The following is a 21,836-nucleotide window of genomic DNA, read 5'->3' as shown; positions in this document are numbered from 1 at the left end:
CTTATTTTACTTTTTTATTTTTTTTGAGACAAAATCTCAGTCTGTCGCCCAGGTGGGAGTGCAATGGCACAATCTTGGCTCATTACTGCAACCTCCAACTCCCAGGTTCAAGGCAATTCTGGTGTCTCAAGGTGAACCTCATGCCTCAGTCTCCAAAGTAGCTGGGACTACAGGCGCCTGCCACCACGCCCAGCTAATTTTTTTTTTTTTTCAGGCAGAGTTTTGCTCTTGTTGCCCAGGCTGAAGTGCAATGGCGTCATCTCAGCTCACCACAACCTCTGCCTCCCAGGTTCAAGCAATTCTCCTGCCTCACCCTCCCGAGTAGCTGGGATTACAGGCATGTGCCACCACATCTGGCTAATTTTTTGTATTTTTAGTAGAGATGGGGTTTCTCCATGTTGGTCAGGCTGGTCTCGAACTCCTGACCTCAGGTGATCCGCCCACCTCGGCCTCCCAAAGTGCTGGGATTAAAGGCTTGAGCCACCACACCTGGCCTAATTATTGTATTTTTAGTAGAAATAGCGTTTTGCCATGTTGGCCAGGCTGGTCTCGAACTCCTGGCTTCAAGTGATCCACCTGCCTTGGCCTCCCAAAGTGCTGGGACCACAGCCATGAACCACCACGCCTGGCCCACTTATTTCATTTTATTTATTTATTTATTTTTTTTTTTTTGAGACAGTCTCACTCTGTCACTCAGGCTGGAGTGCAGTGGCATGATCTCGGCTCACTGGAACCTCCGCCTCCTGGGTTCAAGCGATTCTCCTGCCTCAGCCTCCCAAGTAGCTGGGACTACAGGCCCATGCCACCACACCCGGCTAATTTTTGTATTTTTAGTAGAGACAAGGTTTCACCATGTTGGCCAAGATGGTCTCAATCTCTTGACCTCGTGATCCGCCCACCTCGGCCTCTCAAAGTGCTGGGATTACAAGCGTGAGCCACCGTCCCAGCTTGCTTTATTTATTTATTTTATTTATTTTTATTTTTTTTGAGATGGAGTTTTGCTCTGTTGCCCAGGCTGGAGTGCAGTGGCGCGATCTTGGCTCACTGCAAGCTCCGCCTCCCGGGTTCACGCCATTCTCCTTCCTCAGCCTCCCGAGTAGCTGGGACTACAGGCACCCACCACCACGCCTGGCTAATTTTTTTGTATTTTTAGTAGAGACAGGGTTTCATCGTGTTAGCCAGGATGGTCTCGATCTCCTGACCTCGTGATCCACCCGCCTTGGCCTTCCAAAGTGTTGGGATTACAGGCGTGAGCCACCGCGCCTGGCCTTTATTTATTTATTTTTGAGACAGAGTCTCACTCTGTCCCCCAGGCTGGAGTGCAGTGGTGCGATCTCAGTTCACTGCAACCTCCGCCGCCTGGCTTCAAGCGATTCTCCTGCCTCAGCCTCCTGAATAGCTGGAACTACAGGTGTCCGCCACCACGTCCAGCTAATTTTTGAATTTTTAGTAGAAATAGGGTTTCACCATGTTGGCCAGGCTGGTCTCAAACTCCTGGCTTCAAACAATCCACCCGCTTTGGCCTCTCAAAGTGCTGGGATTACAGGCCTGAGCCATCACGCCCAGCCCGGCCCACTTATTTTTATTCTCATTATTTACATAAAGTATTTAAAGCTATGACCAGGCACAATGGCTCATGCCTGTAATCCCAACGCTTTGAGAGGCTGAGACAAGAGGATTGCTTGAGCTCAGGAGTTTGAGACCAGCCTGGGCTGAAGTGAGACCTCATCTCTACAAATTAACAAAAAAATATTAGCTGGGTGTGGTTTCACATGCCTGTGGTCCCAGATACTTAAGCAGCTGAGAAGGGAGGATTGCTTGAGACTAGGAGGTTGAGGCTGTAGGGAGCTGTGATCATGAAACTGCACTCAGCCTGGGCGACAGAGTGAGACTGTCTCAAAAGAAAGAAAGAAAAAGCTATGAATTGCCCCCGATTGCTGATTTAATTGAATTGTAAAAATTCTGCCATTTATTGTTTTTATCCCAGAAATTTTTATTAAAGAAAAAAGCAGAAACAAATATTAGTTAATAGATGGTGTTTCTCAAAAAAACCTAGATAATCCTCTAGCTTACCTAATCAAGAAATAAAGCCCACATATAGAAAGGAAGAAAGAAAGAAAAAGAAAGAAAAGAAAAGAAAGAGAAAGGGGGCACAAATATAGAAAGGAAGGAAGGAAGAAAAGAAAAAGAAAAGAAATGAAGGAAGGAAAAGGAAAGAAGAAGGAAAGGAAGGGAGGGGAGGGGGGAGAGAGAGAGAAAGAAAGGAAAGAAAGAAAGAGAAAGAAAGAAAAGAAAAAAGAAAAAGAAAAAGAGAGAAAGAAGGAAAGAAAGAAAGAAAAAAAAGAAAGAAAGGCAGGCAAGAAGGATTGCCATACTAAAGAACCTCCTGACCCAGATAATTTCTGGCCAGGTGAGGTGGCTCACGCCTGTAACCCCAACACTTTGGGAGGCCGAGGTGGGTGTATCACCTGAGGCCAGGAGTTTGAGACCAGCCTGACCAACGTGGAGAAACCCCCGTCTCTACTAAAAATACAGTATTAGCCAGGCATGGTGGCGCATGACTGTAATTCCAGCTGCTCGGGAGGCTGAGGCAGGAGAATCGCTTCAACCTGGGAGGTGGAGCTTGTGGTGAGCCAGGATCACGCCATTGCACTCCAGCCTTGGCAACAAGAGCAAAACTCCATCTTAAAAAAAAAAAAAAAAAAAAAAAAAAAAAAAGCCCAGATAATTTATGTTAGATAAATTGTTTTAAAATATATAAAATTAAATAAAATTTAGTTTATTTTTATGAAAGTATCACATTGATGTCTAAATCTGAAAAAAATTACACAAAAAACCCTGTAAATCTCACATATAAATATTGATGCAAAAATCCTAAATAAAATATTAGAAAGCAATCTATAGCACACTTTAAAATGATACGGCATGACTGATAAAAAGATGGTTCAATATTAGGAAGTCTGTTTATATAATCCATGCAATAATATACCTAAGGCCAAACATCATGATTATCGTCATGGATGATGAAAAGGTCTTTGACAAAATTCAACACCCATTTCTGATTTTGTAAAAAAAATAAAAAGTAGCATCTTACTTAATGGGGAAGCACTAAGTATTCTCACCAAAGCAAAGGAACAAAACAAGGATACCCACTACCTCCATTACATTTTAACATTGTATTGGAAAGAACAAAACAATCACAAAAAAGAACACAATGAGGGGAATCAGAATTGCAAAAGAAGAGGCATCCATATACAGGTGATCTCATAGTTTAGGTAGAAAACAAGAAAATTACAATTAGGCCAGGCACGGTGGCTCATGCCTGTAATCCCAGAACTTTGCGAGGCCGAGGTGAGCGGATCACGAGGTCAGGAGATGGAGACCATCCTGGCTAACATGGTGAAACCCCATCTCTACTAAAAATACAAAAAATTAGCTGGGTGTGGTGGGGGGGCATCTATAATCCCAGCTACTTGGGAGGCTGACGAAGGAGAATGGTGTGAACCCAGGAGGCAGAGGTTGCATTGAGCCGAGATTGCACCACTGTACTCCAGCCTGGGTGACAGAGCGAGACTCTGTCTCAAAAAAAAAAAAAAAAATTACAATTAAAAGTAATTCAAACACTCCTATACCTCAGTAAAGTAATAAGATAAAATTAACATAGAAATCAGTTTTCATACACACAGTTACCAGTGACATAACACCAACAAGAATACTTAAGAAGTAGGCAAAACGTATAACAAGGAAAACCATAAAATATACCTGAAAAATACAAAAGTAGACTTCATGGTAAAATATCTTTTATTCTTGGATAGACTGACAATTTTAAACATATCAATTCTTCTCAAGCTATACAAATTTAAAATGATCCTAGTCATGATACCAGTAGTTTTTTTTTTTTGTTTTGTTTGTTTTTCTAAAGCTAGACAAGTTGATTTTAAAGTTTACTTGGAGAAATAAGGACAGGAAAATTTCCAAAAAAGGGCAATGGAAGGATACTGGGCATATTATATATTAAAACATACTATAAAACCTGTATAGGGCGGGTGCGGTGGCTCACACCTGTAATCCCAGCAGTTTGGGAGGCTGAAGTGGGAGGATCACTTGAGGCCAGGAGTTCGAGACCAGCATGGCCAATATGGCAAAACCCCGTCTCTACAAAAAGTACAAAAATTAGCATGTGGTGGTGCACGCCTGTAGTCCCAGCTACTTGGGAGGCTGAGGTGGCAGGATCGCTTAAGCCCAGGAGGTGGAGGTTGCAGTAAGCTGAGATCACACTACTAAACTCCAGCCTGGGTGACAGAGCAAAACTGACTAAAGAAAAAAAAATCCTGTGTAATTAAAACAATGTAGTACTGTGTAGTATTGGTGCATTGGACAGATCAATGGACCAGAAAGACTGGAAATAGGCCCAAACATATATAAAGTTTTAGTATTAAGTGGCATCTCAAATTACTGAGGAAAAAGAATGTTTTTGTTTGTTTGTTTGTTTCAGAGACAGGATATTGCTCTGTTACCCAGGAGTGCAGGTGATCATAGCTCACTGCAGCCTCAAATCCCTAAGCTCAAGCAGTCCTCCCACCTCAGCCTCCTGAGTAGCTAAGACTACAGGCATGTACCACCGCTCTTGCCTAATTTTTTAAACTTTTTCTGTAGAGATGGGTTTCACTATGTTGCCCACGTTGATCTTGAATTCCTGGCCTCAAGCAATCCTCCCATCTTGGCCTCGCAAAGTACTGGGATTACAGGCATGAGCCACTGCACCTGCTAAGATGATGTTTTTAATAAATAGAGTTGGATATATGGATATTTATTTGGAAAGAAACTTGGGTTTATACTTTATATACCATAATAAACTCCAAAAAGTTCAGAGATCTAAATGTGAAAAATGAAACCCTATAATACCAGATGAAAACACAGGTAAATTTCCTTACAACATGGAACAGAGGAAAGCCTTTGTAACTGTATCTTAAAATGCAAACACAGGAAAAGACTGGTACATTTTGACTATATATAAAAATAGATAACTTTTGCATGGCAAAGAAAACATACCATAAACGAAGTTAAAAGGTAAATGACAAACTGGTGATATATACTTGCAACTCATCACCAACAAAGTGCTTATCTTCCCAAAATATAAACTATATAGACCCAGTAATCCCAGTTCTAGGAATACGACCTAATGATATATGTCCACAAATTAAAAAAAGCATAAGCACAAGGTTATTCATCATAGCATTATTTGTAGTAGCATAAGATTGGAAATAACCTAAATGTTCACCAGGAGAGGACTAGTTGAACAAACACCCAAAGAAGTAAGATGAAGCCTTAAAAAAAAGAAGAATGTGGGACATGAAATTTTATACATGAATATTTATAGCTGCATTATTCTTGTTAGCCAAAAAGTAGAAATAACCCAAATGTCTATCAACCTATGATTGGATAAAATGTGGTATATCTATACAATGAAATATTACACAGCAGTAAAAAGGAATGAAGTACTGATACATGCTATGTGGATGAACCTTGAAAACATTATGCTAAGTGAAAAAAGCCAGACACAAAAATCCACATGTAAGACTCCATTTATATGAAATGTTCAAATTAGAGACAGAAAGTAGATTATTGGTTGCCTAGGGCTGAAGGAAGGGAGTAGGAGATAATGAGGAGTAACTGCTAATGAATACAGGGTTTCTTTTTGGGGTGATGAATATGATCTCAAATTAGATTATGGTGATGGTTACACAGCTCTGAAAATATTGAAAACATTGAATTGTGGCCGGGCACAGTGGCTCACACCTGTTACCCCAGCACTTTGGGAGGCCGAGGTGGGCGGATCACTAGGTGAAGAGATTGAGACCATCCCGGCCAACATGGTGAAACCCCGTCTCTACTAAAAAAAAAAATACAAAAATTAACTGGGTGTGGTGGCACGTGCCTGTAGTCCCAGCTACTCAGGAGGCTGAGGCAGAAGAATTGCTTGAACCTAGGAGGTGGAGGTTGCAGTGAGCCGAGATCAAGCCACTGCACTCCAGCCCGGTGACAGAGCAAGACTCCAACTCAAAAAAAAAAAAAAAAAAAAAAAAAAAAAAAAAAAAAAGAAAACATCGAATTGTACACTTAAAGAAAGAAGAACGTGAGAGATTCTCATAAACTGATATGGAATGAGTTCTAGGTTATAAGTGAAAAAAGCCAGATGCAGAACAGTATATATAATATAGTATGGCTCTGCATCCCTACCCAAATCTCATTTTAAATTGTAATCCCCATAATCCCCATGCATAGAAGGAGGGACCTGGTGGGAGGCGATTGAATCATGGGGGTGGTTCCCCCAAGCTGTTCTCGTGATAGTGAGTTCTCACGAGATCTGATGTTTTTATAAATGTTTGACAGTTCCTCCTTCTATTTCTCTCTCTCTCTCTCTCTGGCCTGCCACCATGTAAGATGGGCTTGCTTCTCCTTCTGCCATGATTGTAAGTTTCCTGAGGCCTCCCCAGTCTTGGGGAACTGTGAGTCAATTAAATCTCTTTCCTACATAAATTACCCAGTCTCGGGTATTCTTTATAGCAGTGTGAAAATGGACTAATACAATATATTTTCTGCCTAAGAAAGTTCACCTTCTTATTCTGCCTTTTTTCTTTTAATTTTGAATTTATAAAGCATTTGCAAGTTTCAAAAGTCAAAACTATATGGAAAGGTATACTCAGAGATGTCTTGCTTTTGTTCTGAACCCCTTTATCCTCTTATCCCTCCCTGACTCTTTTTTTTTTTTTTTTTAGTTTCTAGTTTATCCAAGTATTGGAATTGGTAATATCTCAGGTGAACTTTTAAAGTGGCAGAAGTTGTGGAAGTCATTGATTTTTGGCCTGCATTCCTCTTTCTGGTACTAGTACCACATCTTATTTTTTTGAGAGTCACCTTTACTGCACTGGTGTCCAGCTCTTGACCGTTCATGGGAAGTCACATGACTCAAGTTGTACCAGTTGGATGCTCCTTCCTTGGAATACAAATCTTGATCAGAGAGATAAAGAGATGAAAATTGTTGGTGCTCATTAGTTCCAGTGGCAGTAGCTTGACAAAACTATTGAGTAATTTTTACTATCTATTCTACATTCTCAGAATTTCTCTTTTCTTAGCCTAGTTTTCCAGCCTTCCTTTCATCTTCTAATCACCAATCCCCTATTTCCTTACCTCCTTCCAGTAAATTTCCCAGTTGTTTAATTTAGTCAGTAAGTTTTGGTGTTTGCAACCAAAATATCCTGACTTATACATATACTTCTAAGTGTTAATGAGCTTGTATTGGAGTGGGGGGAAAGTGCAAGGGAAGAAATAGAAGGCCTTCACCTGTTATTTTCTTCAATTTTTCGTTATCACCCTAGACCACTCATTTATTCATTTGGGAAATATTTACTGAGATAAATATGTCCCAGGCACTATACCAGGGACATAATGGATGAGAAAAACCAGATATAACTCCTGCCTTCATGGAGCTTATAGTACAATGAGATAAATTAATGTTAATAAAATAATCACACCAATAATAGTGAAATTCTAATTATAGTAGTGTGACAAATGAGAGGAATATAGGTGGACATTTGGTTTACAGGTATTGTTTAATATTCTTATTGGAGGTCTTGGTCAAAAGTATAAAATAATAAAAGAAAATAAGAAATATAAGCGTTGGCTGGGAGGCGGAGGTTGCAGTGAGCCAAGATCGCGCCACAGCACTCTAGCCTGGCAACAGAGCAAGACTCTGTCTCAAAAAAAAAAAGAAAAAAAAAAAGGTAACATTTTTCTACGTCAGCAATAACCAGTAAGAAAAAATGATAACAAATGAAATAGCAAGAACAAGTATGATAACATTTCTGGAAATTAATGGTTCAAAAAATGAGTAGACATCAATAAAGAAAAATTTTAAGCTATATTAAAAATAATATATTAATATTTAAATAAATGAAGAAATTGTCCATGGTTCTGGATGTGATAGAATAACATAAAGTTGTCAATTAACAACTGCCAGTGATCCCAAACCACCTGAAAGTGTTGATGCCATTCTGGTAATTTAACAAATTGGAAAAGTAAAATTTTAACATGAATTATAGAAGTGAAATTACATAGGACATTCAACATCAATTCTTTTTTTTTTCTTTTGAGACGGAGTCTCGCCCTGTCGCCCAGGCTGGAGCGCAATGGTGCGATCTCAGCTCACTGCAACCTCCGCCTCTGGGGTTCACGATTCTCCTGCCTCAGCCTTCCAAGTAGTCGGGATTACAGGCGCCCACCACCATGCCCAGCTAATTTTTGTATTTTTAGTAGAGACAGGGGTTTCACCATGTTGGCCAGGCAGGTCTCAAACTCCTGACCTCATGATCTGCCTGCCTTGGCCTCCCAAAGTGCTGGGATTACAGGCATGAGCCACCACACCCGGCCTCAACATCAAGTATATAAAAGTATTGATACAAGAAAGAACACTGTAAAATGTTGATATGACCACTATATTTATTATTAACAAATAAAATGTGGAGAAGGAAGGCTAGGTGAGATTATCAAAGGATTCCAAAGCATTTCAGTTGCTTTTCTTTTCTTTTTTTTTTTTTTTCAAGACGGAGCCTTGCTCTGTTGTCCAGGCTGAAGTACAGTGGCGCAATCTCGGCTCATGGCAACCTCAGCCTTCTGGGTTCAAGTGATTCTCCTGTCTCAGCCTCTGGAGATTACAGGTGCCCGCCACCAAGCTGAGCTAATTTTTGTGTTTTTAGTAGGGATGGAGTTTCACCATGTTGGCCAGGCTGGTCTGGAACTCCTGACCTCGAGATCCGCCCACTTCAGCCTCCCAAAGTGCTGGGATTACAGAACTGAGCCACCATGCCTGGCCTTTCAGTTGCTTTTCTTTGTCCATTTTGAGCTTCTCCACTTACTGACTTACTGAGTCCAAAGTGGGAAATTGCTGGTGATTTCCTGAATTTTTCAGTAATACCTGTATCAAAATCATGAACTCTCATCATAAGCTTGTGTTCATCAGTCGTTGTTGGGATACTCATTTGGTTTTCTTTAAATTTTCTTTTTTTGAATTACTCATATATTCACACAATAAAACATATCTGTTTTATCTCTGTCTTCCAGTCACCCAGTTCCTCTCTCTAGAGTCAATTAACATTATAAGTTGAATTTATCTTTTTCTCCTCTCTTTTGAGGAATATGGTGGCAATCTATATTCTATTTGTTACTTTACTTTTTTCCACTTTAACAATCAATATATCTTGGAGACGATTCCATGTCCATACACAAGTCTTTTTTGTTTTTTTATGGGTGCATTATATAAATGTATCTTATTAAACCAGTTCCTACTGATATACATTAGGTTGTTTCTAACCCTTTGGTAATAAAAACAGTGAAAATGAATATGTATATCATTTTACCCATGTGTAACTGGATCTCCAGGATAAATTCCTGCTAATAGAATTGCTAGTCAGGCCTGGCTTACACCTGTAATCCTAGTACTTTGGGAGGGTGAGATGGGCAGATCACTTGAGCCCAGGAGTTCGAGACCAGCATGGCCAACATGGCAAAACCCCATCTCTACTAACAATACAAAAATTAGCTGGGCGTGGTGACGTGCGCTTGTAATCCCAGCTACTGGGGAGGCTGAGGCACGAGAATTGCTTGAATTCAGGAGGTGGAGGTTGCAGTGAGCTGAGATCATGCCACTGCGCTCTAGCCTGGGTGACAGAGTGAGATCCTGTCTCAAAAAAAAAAAAGGATATGTTGGTTTATAATTTTGATATGTATAGCTCAACTCCCCTCTACGGAAGTTGATGCAGATTTACGCTTCCAGGAATGTATGTTTCTCCACATCTTCCCCAACACCTTATATTATTAAATTTTATAAGCCTTTGCTTATCTTTTACTGCTAACTGCCTAGTCATAATTTTTTTTTCTTTTTAGAGATGGGGTCTTGCTTTGCCACCTAGACTGCTGGAGTACGGTGGTGTCATCATAAATCACTCTGGCCTTGAACTCCTGGGCTCAAGTGATGCTCCTGCTTCAGCTTCCCAAGTAGCTGAGACTACATGTGCACACCACCACACCTGGCTAATTTTTAAAAAATTTTTGTAGAGATGGAATCTCGATATGTAGCCCATGCTGGTCTCAAATTCCTGGCCTCAAGGGATCCTCCCTCCTCAACCTTCCAAGGTGCTGGGATTACAGGTGTGAACCACTGTACCTGGCCAATTTTTGCCTGTTTTTTAATTGAATTAAATCTTAATTTCTTATTGATTTATAGAAGTTTTTCTATAATAGGGAATTTATAACTTTGCTTTTCATTGTCTCTGGCTTACCCTTAAAGATTCTGTAATCATTAGGCCTTTTTTTTTTTCTTTTTTGAAATGGAGTCTGGCTCTGTCGCCCAGGCTGTAGTGCAGTGGCACGATCTCAGCTCACTGCAACCTCTGCCTCCCGGGTTCAAGCAGTTCTCCTGCCTCAGCCTCCCGAGTAGCTGGGATTACAGGCATGTGCCACTGTGCCCGGCTAATTTTTGTATTTTTAGAGGGATACGGTTTCACCATGTTGGCCAGGCTGATTTTGAACTCCTGATCTCAAGTGATCCACCCGCCTCGGCCTCCCAAACTGTTGGGATTACAGGTGTGAGCCATCATGCCTGGCAGGCCTTTTTATATAATAAAATAATAAAATATAATAAAATACAGAATCAGAATATTCTACAACACAAGTATATGGCTTACTGAATTATTATTAGGTGAATACTCCTGTAATTACCACCCAGGTTAGCTGGGTGGCTAGAACTTTGCCAATCATCCCAGAAGACCCTCCATATGCCCCATTCTGATCTCAACTCCCTCCCTTCCTTCATTATCCATTATCCTGTCTTTTACAGTAATCACTTCTTCGTGTTTCTTCAGTTTTCCATCCATGTACAATCCTAATCACTACAGTTTAGTATTGTATATTCAAAAATTGCTATGTCTTTAAAGCATTTTTTTTTTTAGATGGAGTTTCACTCTGTGGCCTAGGCTGGAGTGCACTGGTGCAATCTTCACTCACTGCAACCTCTGCCTCCTGGATTCTCCTGCCTCAGCTTCCCGAATAGCTGATACTACAGGCACATTACGATTGGTGAATTTTTTGTATTTTTAGTAGAAATGGGGTTTCACCATGTTGGCCATGCTGATCTTGAACTCTTGATCTCAAGTGATCTGCCTACCTCGGCCTCCCAAAGTGCTGGGATTACAGGCATGAGCCACTGTGCCCAGCCTTAAAGTATCTTTTAATCTTCAGGAATCCCCTCCATTCTTTCTTTTCTTTACAATTTTTTCAGATTAAGACACCGGAACTTCTGATGTGTGGTTTCTCACAGTCTGGATTTTGCTCTTGATACAGTTTAACACATTTCTCTATTGGCTGTATTACCTGCAAATTGGCAGCTGGAGCCAGAGGCTTTATTGGATTTAGGTATAATCTCTTTGAAAAGTCCATAGGTGGTGCTGTGTTCATTCATCAGGAGGCAAATAATGCCTGGTTTTCACTCATTTTTTGATATTAGCAGCTGTTGATGCCCAATGCCTAGATCCATTAATTTACTGGGAGTTGCAAAATTGTAATATTCTAACTCAGTAATTTATTTGCCATGTATTAGTTGGAATGCTTTTACATACATCTGTAAGTTGAAATATTTTTATAACTACTGTTTTTACTGTCAGTAACCACAAGTACAATTTTATATAGGAAATATAAAATGAATCTTTGGTTCTCTCTCTTACCAATTTTCAAGATAGTAATTTGGGTATCTATCATGATCCAAAACTGGTCAATTAGGTTTTTAAAAAATATCACGAGTCTATGATTTTAAATATATTTGAAGAGTTTTGATCAATTGCAATGATTATGCCTTGTAAAGCTAAAAGTATCCTATTTTTGTTCAGTAGAAGCCTCCTCAAGTTGGTTCCTGAATCATTTGACATGACCCTAGTAGCTTTCTTGCTATCTGGTGTGAGAATATATTCTAGATTAAACATGTACTTTTCCTGCCTCAGGCCTTGAATGAAGTATTTCCCTCTAAAAGCCTTAATTTTTCTTTTTTCTTTCTTTCTTTTTTTTTTTATTTATGAAGTATTTATTGATCATTCTTGGGTGTTTCTCGGAGAGGGGGATATGGCAGGGTCATAGGATAATAGTGGAGAGAAGGTCAGGAGATAAACACATGAACAAAGGTCTCTGGTTTTCCTAGGCAGAGGTCCTTGCTGCCTTCTGCAGTGTTTGTGCCCCTGGGTACTTGAGATTAGGGAGTGGTGATGACTCTTAAAGAGCATGCTGCCTTCAAGCATCTGTTTAACAAAGCACATCTTGCACCGCCCTTAATCCATTTAACCCTGAGTTGACACAGCACATGTTTCAGAGAGCCCGGGGCTGGGGGAAAGGCCATAGATCAACAGCATCCCAAGGCAGAAGAATTTCTCCTAGTCAGAACAAAATGGAGTCTCCTATGCTCACCTCTTTCTACACAGACACAGCAACAATCTGATCTCTCCTTCCTTTCCCCACACTCCCCCCCCTTCTTTTCAACAAAACCGCCATCGTCCTCATGGCCCACTCCCGATGGTCGCTGTCTCTTCGGAGCTGTTGGGTACACCTCCCAGACAGGGCGGCCGGGCAGAGGCGCTCCTCACTTCCCAGACGCGGCCGCGGGGCAGAGGCGCTCCTCACTTCCCAGACGGGCGGCCGGGCAGAGACGCTCCCCACCTCCCAGACGGGGCAGCCGGGCAGAGGCGCTCCTCACTTCCTCCCAGACGGGGTGGCAGCCAGGCAGAGGCGCTCCTCATCTCCCAGACAGGGCGGCTGGGCAGAGGCGCTCCTCACTTCCCAGACGGGGCCGCCGGGCAGAGACGCTCCTCACTTCCTCCCAGACGGGGTGGCGGCCAGGCAGAGGCGCTCCTCACTTCCCAGACGGGGTGGCGGCCAGGCAGAGGCGCTACTCACCTCCCAGACAGGGCGGCTGGGCAGAGGCGCTCCTCACTTCCCAGACGGGGCGGTCGGGCAGAGGCGCTCCTCACCTCCCAGACGGGGTGGCCAGGCAGAGGCGCTCCTCACTTCCCAGACGGTGTGGCGGCTGGGCAGAGGCGCTCCTCACTTCCCAGATGGGGCAGCCAGGCAGAGGCGCTCCTCACTTCCTCCCAGACGGGGTGGCGGCCAGGCAGAGGCACTCCTCACTTCCCAGACGGGGTGGCCGGGCAGAGGCGCTCCTCACTTCCTCCCAGACGGGGTGGCGGCAGGGCAGAGGCACTCCTCACCTCCCAGATGGGGCGGCCGGGCAGAGGTACTCCTCATCTCCCAGACGGGGCAGCCGGGCAGAGGTGCTCCTCACTTCCTCCCAGACGGGATGGCGGCCAGGCAGAGGCGCTCCTCACCTCCCAGACGGGGCGGCCGGGCAGAGGCGCTGCTCACCTCCCAGACGGGGTGGCCGGGCAGAGGCGCTCCTCACTTCCCAGATGGGGCGGCCAGGCAGAGGCGCTCCTCACTTCCTCCCAGATGGGGTGGCGGCCAGGCAGAGGCACTCCTCACTTCCCAGACGGGGCGGCCGGGCAGAGGCGCTCCTCACTTCCCATACAGGGTGGCCGCCGGGCAGAGGCGCTCCTCACTTCCCAGATGGGGCAGCCGGGCAGAGGCGCTCCTCACTTCCTCCCAGACGGGGTGGCAGCCGGGCAGAGGCACTCCTCACCTCCCAGACGTTGGGCGGCCGGGCAGAGGCACTCCTCACCTCCCAGATGGAGCGGCCAGGCAGAGGCGCTCCTCACTTCCCAGACGGGGCGGCCGGGCAGAGGCGCTCCTCACTTCCTCCCAGACGGGGTGGCGGCCAGGCAGAGGCGCTCCTCACCTCCCAGACGGGGCAGCCGGGCAGAGGTGCTCCTCACTTCCTCCCAGACGGGGTGGCAGCCGGGCAGAGGCGCTCCTCACCTCCCAGACGGGGCGGCCGGGCAGAGGCGCTCCCCACTTCCCAGAGGTTGGGCGACTGACTGGGCAGAGGCGCTCCTCACTTCCCAGACCGGGCAGCCGGGCAGAGGCGCTCCTCACATCCCAGACGATGGGTGGCCGGGCAGAGACGTTCCTCACTGCCTATATGGGATGGCGGCCGAGCAGAGGCGCTCCTCACTTCCCAGACGGGGCGGCCGGGCAGAGGGGCTCCTCACATCCCAGACGATGGGCGGCCAGGCAGAGACGCTCTTCACTTCCTAGATGGGGTGGCGGCGGGGCAGAGGCTGTAATCTTAGCACTTTAAGAGGCCAAGGCAGGAGGCTGGTAGGTGGAGGTTGTAGCGAGCCGAGATCACGCCACTGCACTCCAGCCTGAGCACCATTGAGCATTGAGTTATCGAGACTCCGTCTGCAATCCCAGAACCTCGGGAGGCCGAGGCAGGCAGCTCACTCGAGGCCAGGAGCTGGAGACCAGCCCGGTCAACACGGTGAAACCCCGTCTCCACCAAAAACACAAAAACCATTCAGGCATGGCGGCACGCGCCTGCAATCCCAGGCACTCAGCAGGCCGAGGCAGGAGAGTCACAGGAGCCCGAGGCAGGGAGGTTGCAGCGAGCCGAGATCACGGCAGTACAGTCCAGCTTCGGCAACAGAGGGAGACCGAAAAAAGGAGAGGGAGACCGAAGAAAGGGGAGGGAGAGGGAGACCGAAGAAAGGGGAGAGGGAGGGGGAGGGGGAGAGGGAGGGCGAGGGGGAGAGGGAGGGGGAGAGGGAGGGGGAGGGGAGGGGGAGGGGGAGAGGGAGAGGGAGTCTTTCTTTTTTTTTTTTGAGATGAGTCTCTGTTGCCCAGGCTGGAGTGCAGTGGCGCGAACTCGGCTCACTGGAAGCTCTGCCTTCCGGGTTCAAGCCATTCTCCTGCCTCAGCCTCCTGAGCAGCTGGGACTACAGGCCCCCACCACCAAGCCCAGCTAATTTTTTGTATTTTCAGTAGAGACGGGGTTTCACCGTGTTAGCCAGGATGGTCTCGGTCTCCTGACCTCGTGATCCGCCCGCCTCGGTTTCCCAAAGTGCTGGGATTACAGGTGTGAGCCACCGCGCCCTGCCCTAAAAGCCTTAATTTTTCTTAGACATATTTCAAAACCACAATCTGTTTGGGTTAAAGGATAGCTAATTGCTACTGTATTGACCATTGTTTACAATGGTCTTCAACGGTCTTCAGTGATAGCTAGGAAATGTACGTACACACACACACACACACACACACACACACACACACAGGGCAAAATATCCCAAGTTCATACTGATACTTCTAATTCAAACTCTGGACTATAGGTTTTGCTTAACCTTTTCTATATTGGATATATTTCTATCCATCACATTGGAAGTCCTGATTTTCAAGGACCTAGGTTATGACAGAATTAGAATACTCTATAATCACTCATTTATTTTGACTACATTATTCACACAAACGTCTCAGGATAATACAATTACTGAGAGCTTTTTTGCTTTTTTTGGGGGTTTTTTTTTTTTTTTTTTTGTCTGTGTTTTGCCTATCTGCTCTTCATTTTCTCCCCATTTTGGTTTTTGCTTGTTGATATGGTCAATTTTAAGTCATTAATATTGCTTTCTTTTTTCTATTTTTCTCATCAGTTCTTTGTTCCCCATTTCTTCCTTTTCTGACTTCTTGTAGAATAATTTGATGTTTTTATGATTCAATTTTTACCTCCTTTGTTGTCTTATTAGCTAGAAGCTCAGTTGTGTCATTTTGGTGGATACTTTAGTGTTATAATACATATCTTTAAGTTATGACTTTTTGCCTTCAAGTGATATCCTACTTTACATACAGTGTAAGGACCTTATAATCATATACTTCCATTGCTTCCCCCACAGCGTTTATGCTATTTAGTCATATATTTTACTTTTATATGTGTTATAACCTCCACAATACATTGTTTTGATTTTTATTTAAACAATGACTTATATTTGAAAAATTTTAAAGTTTTTTTTAAACCTTTGCATATTTACTCATATATACTCATTTCTGGTGTTCTTCATTCCCTTGTGTAAATCCATATTTCCTCATATAATTTTTCTATTGCCTGAAGAACTTATTTTAATATTTCTTGTACTGCAAATCTATTCGTGATAAATTCTTTCACCTTTTGTATATCCTAAAGAAGTCTTTATTTTGCCTTCAAATTTGAAATATATTTTCTTTTTTTTTTTTTTTTTTGAGACGGAGTCTCACTCTGTCGTCCAGGCCGGAGTGCAGTGGCACGATCTCAGCTCACTGCAAGCTCCGCCTCCCGGGTTCACGCCATTCTCCTGCCTCAGACTCCTGAGCAGCTGGGACTACAGGCGTCCACCACTGCGCCCAGCTAATTTTTTGTATTTTCGGTAGAGACGGGGTTTCACCATGTTAGCCAGGATGGTCTCGATCTCCTGACCTCATGATTCGCCCACCTTGGCCTCCCAAAGTGCTGGGATTACAGGCGTGAGCCACCGCGCCCGGCTTGTAAGATATTTTCACAGGGGATAGAATTCTATGTTGATAGTTCTTCTTGTTTTTCACTTTCAAATGTTGCCTCACTGACTTCTTTTTTGTATAATTTCTGATAGGAAATCTGCTGTCATCCATGTCTTTGCTCCTTGTATGTAACATGCATTTCTCCACCTCTAACTGCTTTTTAAAAAAGACAGTATTTTTAAAGCAGTTTTAGATTTACAACAAAATTGAAAGGAAGGTATAGAGATTTCCCATATACCTCCTACCTTCACGCATGCATAATCTTTCCTATTATCAACATCCTCCACCAGAGTAGTACATTTGTTATGATTGACAAACCTACATTGCTACATCATTATCACTCAAAGTCCCTAGTTTACACTGAGGTTCAGTCTTGGTGTTGTATATTCTAGGGGTTTGGATAAATGTATAGTGACATGTACCCACCATTATGGTATCATACAGAGTAGTTTCATTGCCCTAAATATCCTGTATGCTCTGTCTATTCATCTCTTCTTCCTTGAAACCCTGGTAACCACTGATCTTTTTACTATCTCCATAGTTTTGCATTTTCCAGAATGTCATAGAGTTGGAAACATAAAGCATGTAGCATTTTCAGACCAGCCATTTTACTTTGCAATATGCATTTGTGTCTACATGTCTTTGCATGGCTTGGTAACTCATTTCTTCTTAGCATTGAACAATATTTCATTGCTTGGAAGTACCACAGTTTATCCATTCACTTCCTGAAGGACATTTGGTCGCTTTCAAGTTTTGGCAGTTGTGAATAAAACTGCTATAAATATGCATATGCAGGTTTTTGTGTGGACACAAGCTTTTAGCACCCTTGGGTAAATACGCAGGACTATGACCACTGAATCGCATGTTAAGAGTATGTTTAGTTTTGTAAGAAACTACCAGTCTTCCAAAGTGGCTACATCATTCTGCATTCCCATAGCAAGGAATAACAGTTCCTGTTGCCCCACATCCTTGCTAAACATTTGTTGTCAGTGTTTCGGATTTTAGTCATTCTAATTGGTGTGTAGTGGATCTCACTACAGTTTTAATTTGCAATTCCCTAATTACATATGATGTGGAGCCTCTTTTCATATGCTTATTCACTATCTGAATATTTTCTTTGGTGAGGTATCTATTAAGGGCTTTAGTCCATTTTTATTTTTATTTATTTATTTTATTTTATTTATTGATTTTTTGAGATGGGGTCTTGCTCTGTTGCCCAGGCTGGAGTGCAGTGGCACGATCTTGGCTCACTGCAACCTCCGCCTCCCAGGTTCAAGTGATCCTCCTTCCTCAGCCTGCCTAATAGCTGGGATTACAGGCATGTGCCACCATGCCTGGCTAATTTTTGTATTTTTAGGAGGGACAGAGTTTCGCTATGTTGGCCAGGCTGGTCTCAAGCTCCTGACCTCAAATGATCCACCCGCCTCGGCTTCCCAAAGTGCTGGGATTACAGGCATGAGCCACCATGCCTGGCCTGGTCCATTTTTAAATCAGATTATTTATGTTCCTATTGTTGATTTTTAAGAGTTTTTGTATATTTTGGATAACGGTCATTTATCAGATATGTCTTTTACAAATATTTTCTATAAGCTTGTTGCTTTAAAAAATTCTTGACAGTGTCTTTCATGAAGGAGAAATAATAATTTTAATGAAGTCAAACTTATCAATTCTTTTTTTTTGTAGATCATGCCTTTAGTGTTGTATCCAAAAAGTCATTGCCAAACCCGAGGTCATCTAGATTTTCTTTTATGCTATCTTTTAGGAGTTTTATAGTTTTGTGTTTTACATTTAGGCCTGTGATCCATTTTAGGTTAATTTTTATGAAGGTTGTAAGGTCTGTGTCTAGATTCATTTTTTTTGCATGTGGATGTTCAGTTGTTTCAGCACCATTTGTTGAAAAACTATCTTTTCTCCATTATATTGCCTTTGCTTGTTTGTCAAAGATCAGTTGACAATATTTATAAGGATCTATTTCTGGGCTCTGTATTCTGTTTCATTAATCTATTTGTCTATTATCTTGCCAATAACACACTGTCTTGATTATTTTAGCTTTATAATAAGTCTTGAAGTCAGGTGGTGTTAGTCTTTCAACTTTGTTTTTGCCCTTCAATATTATGTTGGCTATTGTGGGTCTTTTGCCTCTCTATATAAACTTTGGAATCATTTAAACAATATTTAGAAAACAACTTACTGGGATTTTGATTGGTATTGCATTGAATCTATAGACCAAATTGGGAAAAACTGACATCTTGACAATGTTGAGTCTTCCTATCCATGAACATGGAATATCTTTCCAATTATTTAGTTATTTTATGTTTTCATCAGAGATTTGTAGTTTTCCTTATATAGATCTTATACATAATTGTTAGATTTACACCTAAGTAATTTTTGGAGGTTGCTAATGTAAATGGCATTGTATTTTTAATTCAAATTCTACTTGTTAATTGCTGGTATCTTTGCTTTTAATATCTTCTCTCTACTCTGGGTTTGAGCAAGTTGATTATGATGTGTCTTGATATAGTTTAATTCATATTTTTTACACTTGGGTTCATTGAGCTTCTTGGGTCTGTGCTTTTATAATTTCCATCAAATTTGAAAACATTTTGGGTATTATTTTATTTATTTATTTATTTATTTTCTGAGATGGAGTTTCGCTCTTGTTGCCCAGGCTGGAGTGCAATGGCGTAATCTCAGCTCATTGCAACCTCCGCCTCCCAGGTTCAAGCGATTCTCCTGCCTCAGCCTCGCGAGTAGCTGGGATTACAGGCATTGCCACCACGCCCAGCTAATTTTGTATTTTTTAGTAGAGACGGGGTTTCTCCACGTTGGTCAGGCTGGTTTCGAACTCCCAACCTCAGGTGATCTGCCCACCTCAGCCTCCCAAAGTGCTGGGATTATAGGCAGCAGCCACTGTGCCCAGCTGGGTATTATTTTTAGAAGTTATTTTTTCTGTCTTCACTCTCTTTCCTCTTCTTTGGGGATACCAGTTACACATACACTAGGTGACTCGAAGTCTCATAGCACAGTGATCTTTTGTTCATTTTTGAAATTCTTTTTTTCTCTCTGTGTTTCACTGTGGATAGTTTCTATTGTCATAACTTCCAGTTCACCACTATTTTCTTCTGCAGTGTCAAATCTGTCTTTAATCCTAACTGGTGTAACTGGTGTATTTTTTTTTTTTTTTTTTTTTTGAGATGGAGTCTTGCTTTGTCGCCCAGGCTGGAGTGTAATGGCGCGATCTTGGCTCACTGCAACCTCCGCCTCCTGGGTTCAAGTGATTCTCCTGTCTCAGTCTCCCAAGTGGCTGGGATTACAGGCACCCACCACCACACCCAGCTAATTTTTTGTATTTTCAGTAGAGATGGGGTTTCATCATGTTGGCCAGGCTGGTGTCAAACTCCTGACCTCAGGTGATCTACCTGCCTTGGCCTCCCAAAGTGCTGGGATTACAGGCATGAACCACTGCGCCTGGCCATCCATCTATTGTTTTTTGACTTTTTAATTATGGCCATTCTTGCAGGAGTAAGGTGGTATTTCATTGTGGTTTTAATTTGCATTTTTCTGATGATTAGTGGTGTTGAACATTTCTTTTTTCTTTTCTTTTTCTTTTTTTTTTTTTTTTGAGACAGAGTCTCACTCTGTAGCCCAGGCTGGAGTGCAGTGGCATGATCTTGGCTCACTGCAACCTCCGCCTGCTGGATTCAAGTGATTCTCCTGCCTCAGCCACCCAAGTAGCTGGGAGTACAGGCACGCGCCACCACCCCTGGCTAATTTTTGTATTTTTAGTAGAGACAGAGTTTCACCACGTTGGCCAGGTTTGTCTTGAACTCCTGGCCTCAAGTGATCCACCTGCCCCAGCCTCTCGAAGTGCTGGGATTACAGGAATGAGCCACCGTGCCCGGCCAAGCATTTCTTCATATGTTTCTTGGCTGTTTGTGTATCTTCTTTTGCGAAATGTGTATTCATGTTCTTTGCCCACTTTTAGATGGGATTATTTTTTTCTTGTTGATTTGTTTGCATTCCTTGTAGATTCTATATACTACTCCTTTGTTGGATACATAGTTTGCAAATTTTTTCTCCCACTCTGTGGGTTGTCTGTTTACTCTGCTGATTATTCCTTTTGCTCTGCAGAAGCTTTTTAGTTTAATTAGGTCCCATTTATTTATTTCTGTTTTTGTTGCATTTGCTTTTGGGGTCTTAGTCATGAATTCTTTGCCTAAGCCTATGTCCAGAAGGTCTAGAAGAGTTTTTCTGACGTTATCTTCGGAAAAACTCTTCTAGACATTGGCTTGGGCAAAGAATTTTTATGGCTTCAGGTTTTAGATTTAAGTCTTCGATCCATCTTGAGTTGGTTTTTGTATAAGGTGAGAGATGAGGATACCTTTGTCTTTTGAATGCAAAGAATCTATGAGCTCTGCCTGGGTTTCCCCTCCCTGTACTGTGGCCTGGAAATTGTCCTGAGGCAGTAAGCTAGGACAGTCACAGGGTTCACCTTTGTTTCCCATCTTTCAGGGATTACTGTCCATTGCCTGATGTTCAGGGTCTTAAAAACCATTATTTTGTATATGTTGTCTATTTTTTTGTTTGTTTCACGTGAGAGGGTCAACCTGGTCCCTTTGTTTCATCTTTTTGGAAGTGAAATTCCCTGTCTTTTACAATTTTCATTCTATTCCTATCAGTTTCTCTTCAGTGTGGGGCTCCGTATTGGAGAGGAGGCCTGGTTGCTCAATTTTCCAAGTTCACAGAGGTCCAGGCTATTCTAGCCCCTTCATATTTTCTTTGGCCTCCTTGCCTTCATGCGCTATTATACTGGACAAAACCTCCCCCAGTTTCAGTGCTGTTCCCACATTGCCTTGCCATGCTTTCTGGTGAGTATCTGTTGGATGCTTTGAGTTTCTTCTGCTTTCAGGTCTGATCATCTCTCTCTGCTTTTTTCAGCACGGAGCTGATACCCTGGAATTCTTGGGGCTATTGGTGGTCTGTCCTCATACACATGTATTTTGGGATTTATGGGGATACCTTGTCACCTAGTTTTGTAGTAAATTTTGCCTGTGGTGTTCTGGTTTTAAAATGTAGTTGCTCTACTCATTTTTATATGGGGATTTGGAGAGATTAAAAAATTATATGGCTGCTGTTATTATTTTCCTAAAATTCTGCTGAGATCTCTTGAGATAAAATTTATGTTTGTACCACATCCTGCACTTATTTTGGGCTATCATTTTCACTAATAGTTTGTGGTTTTTTTGCTTCTAAACAGTTTCAAATTCTTCAAATTCTTTCCTCTCAAAAGCTGTTGTTGCTGATACCTGTTTCTTTTTCTAGTC

Source organism: Pongo abelii, chromosome 2 (assembly GCF_028885655.2).
Source record: "Pongo abelii isolate AG06213 chromosome 2, NHGRI_mPonAbe1-v2.0_pri, whole genome shotgun sequence".
In the NCBI taxonomy this organism is placed as follows: domain Eukaryota; kingdom Metazoa; phylum Chordata; class Mammalia; order Primates; family Hominidae; genus Pongo; species Pongo abelii.
This window is presented reverse-complemented; position numbering follows the sequence as displayed.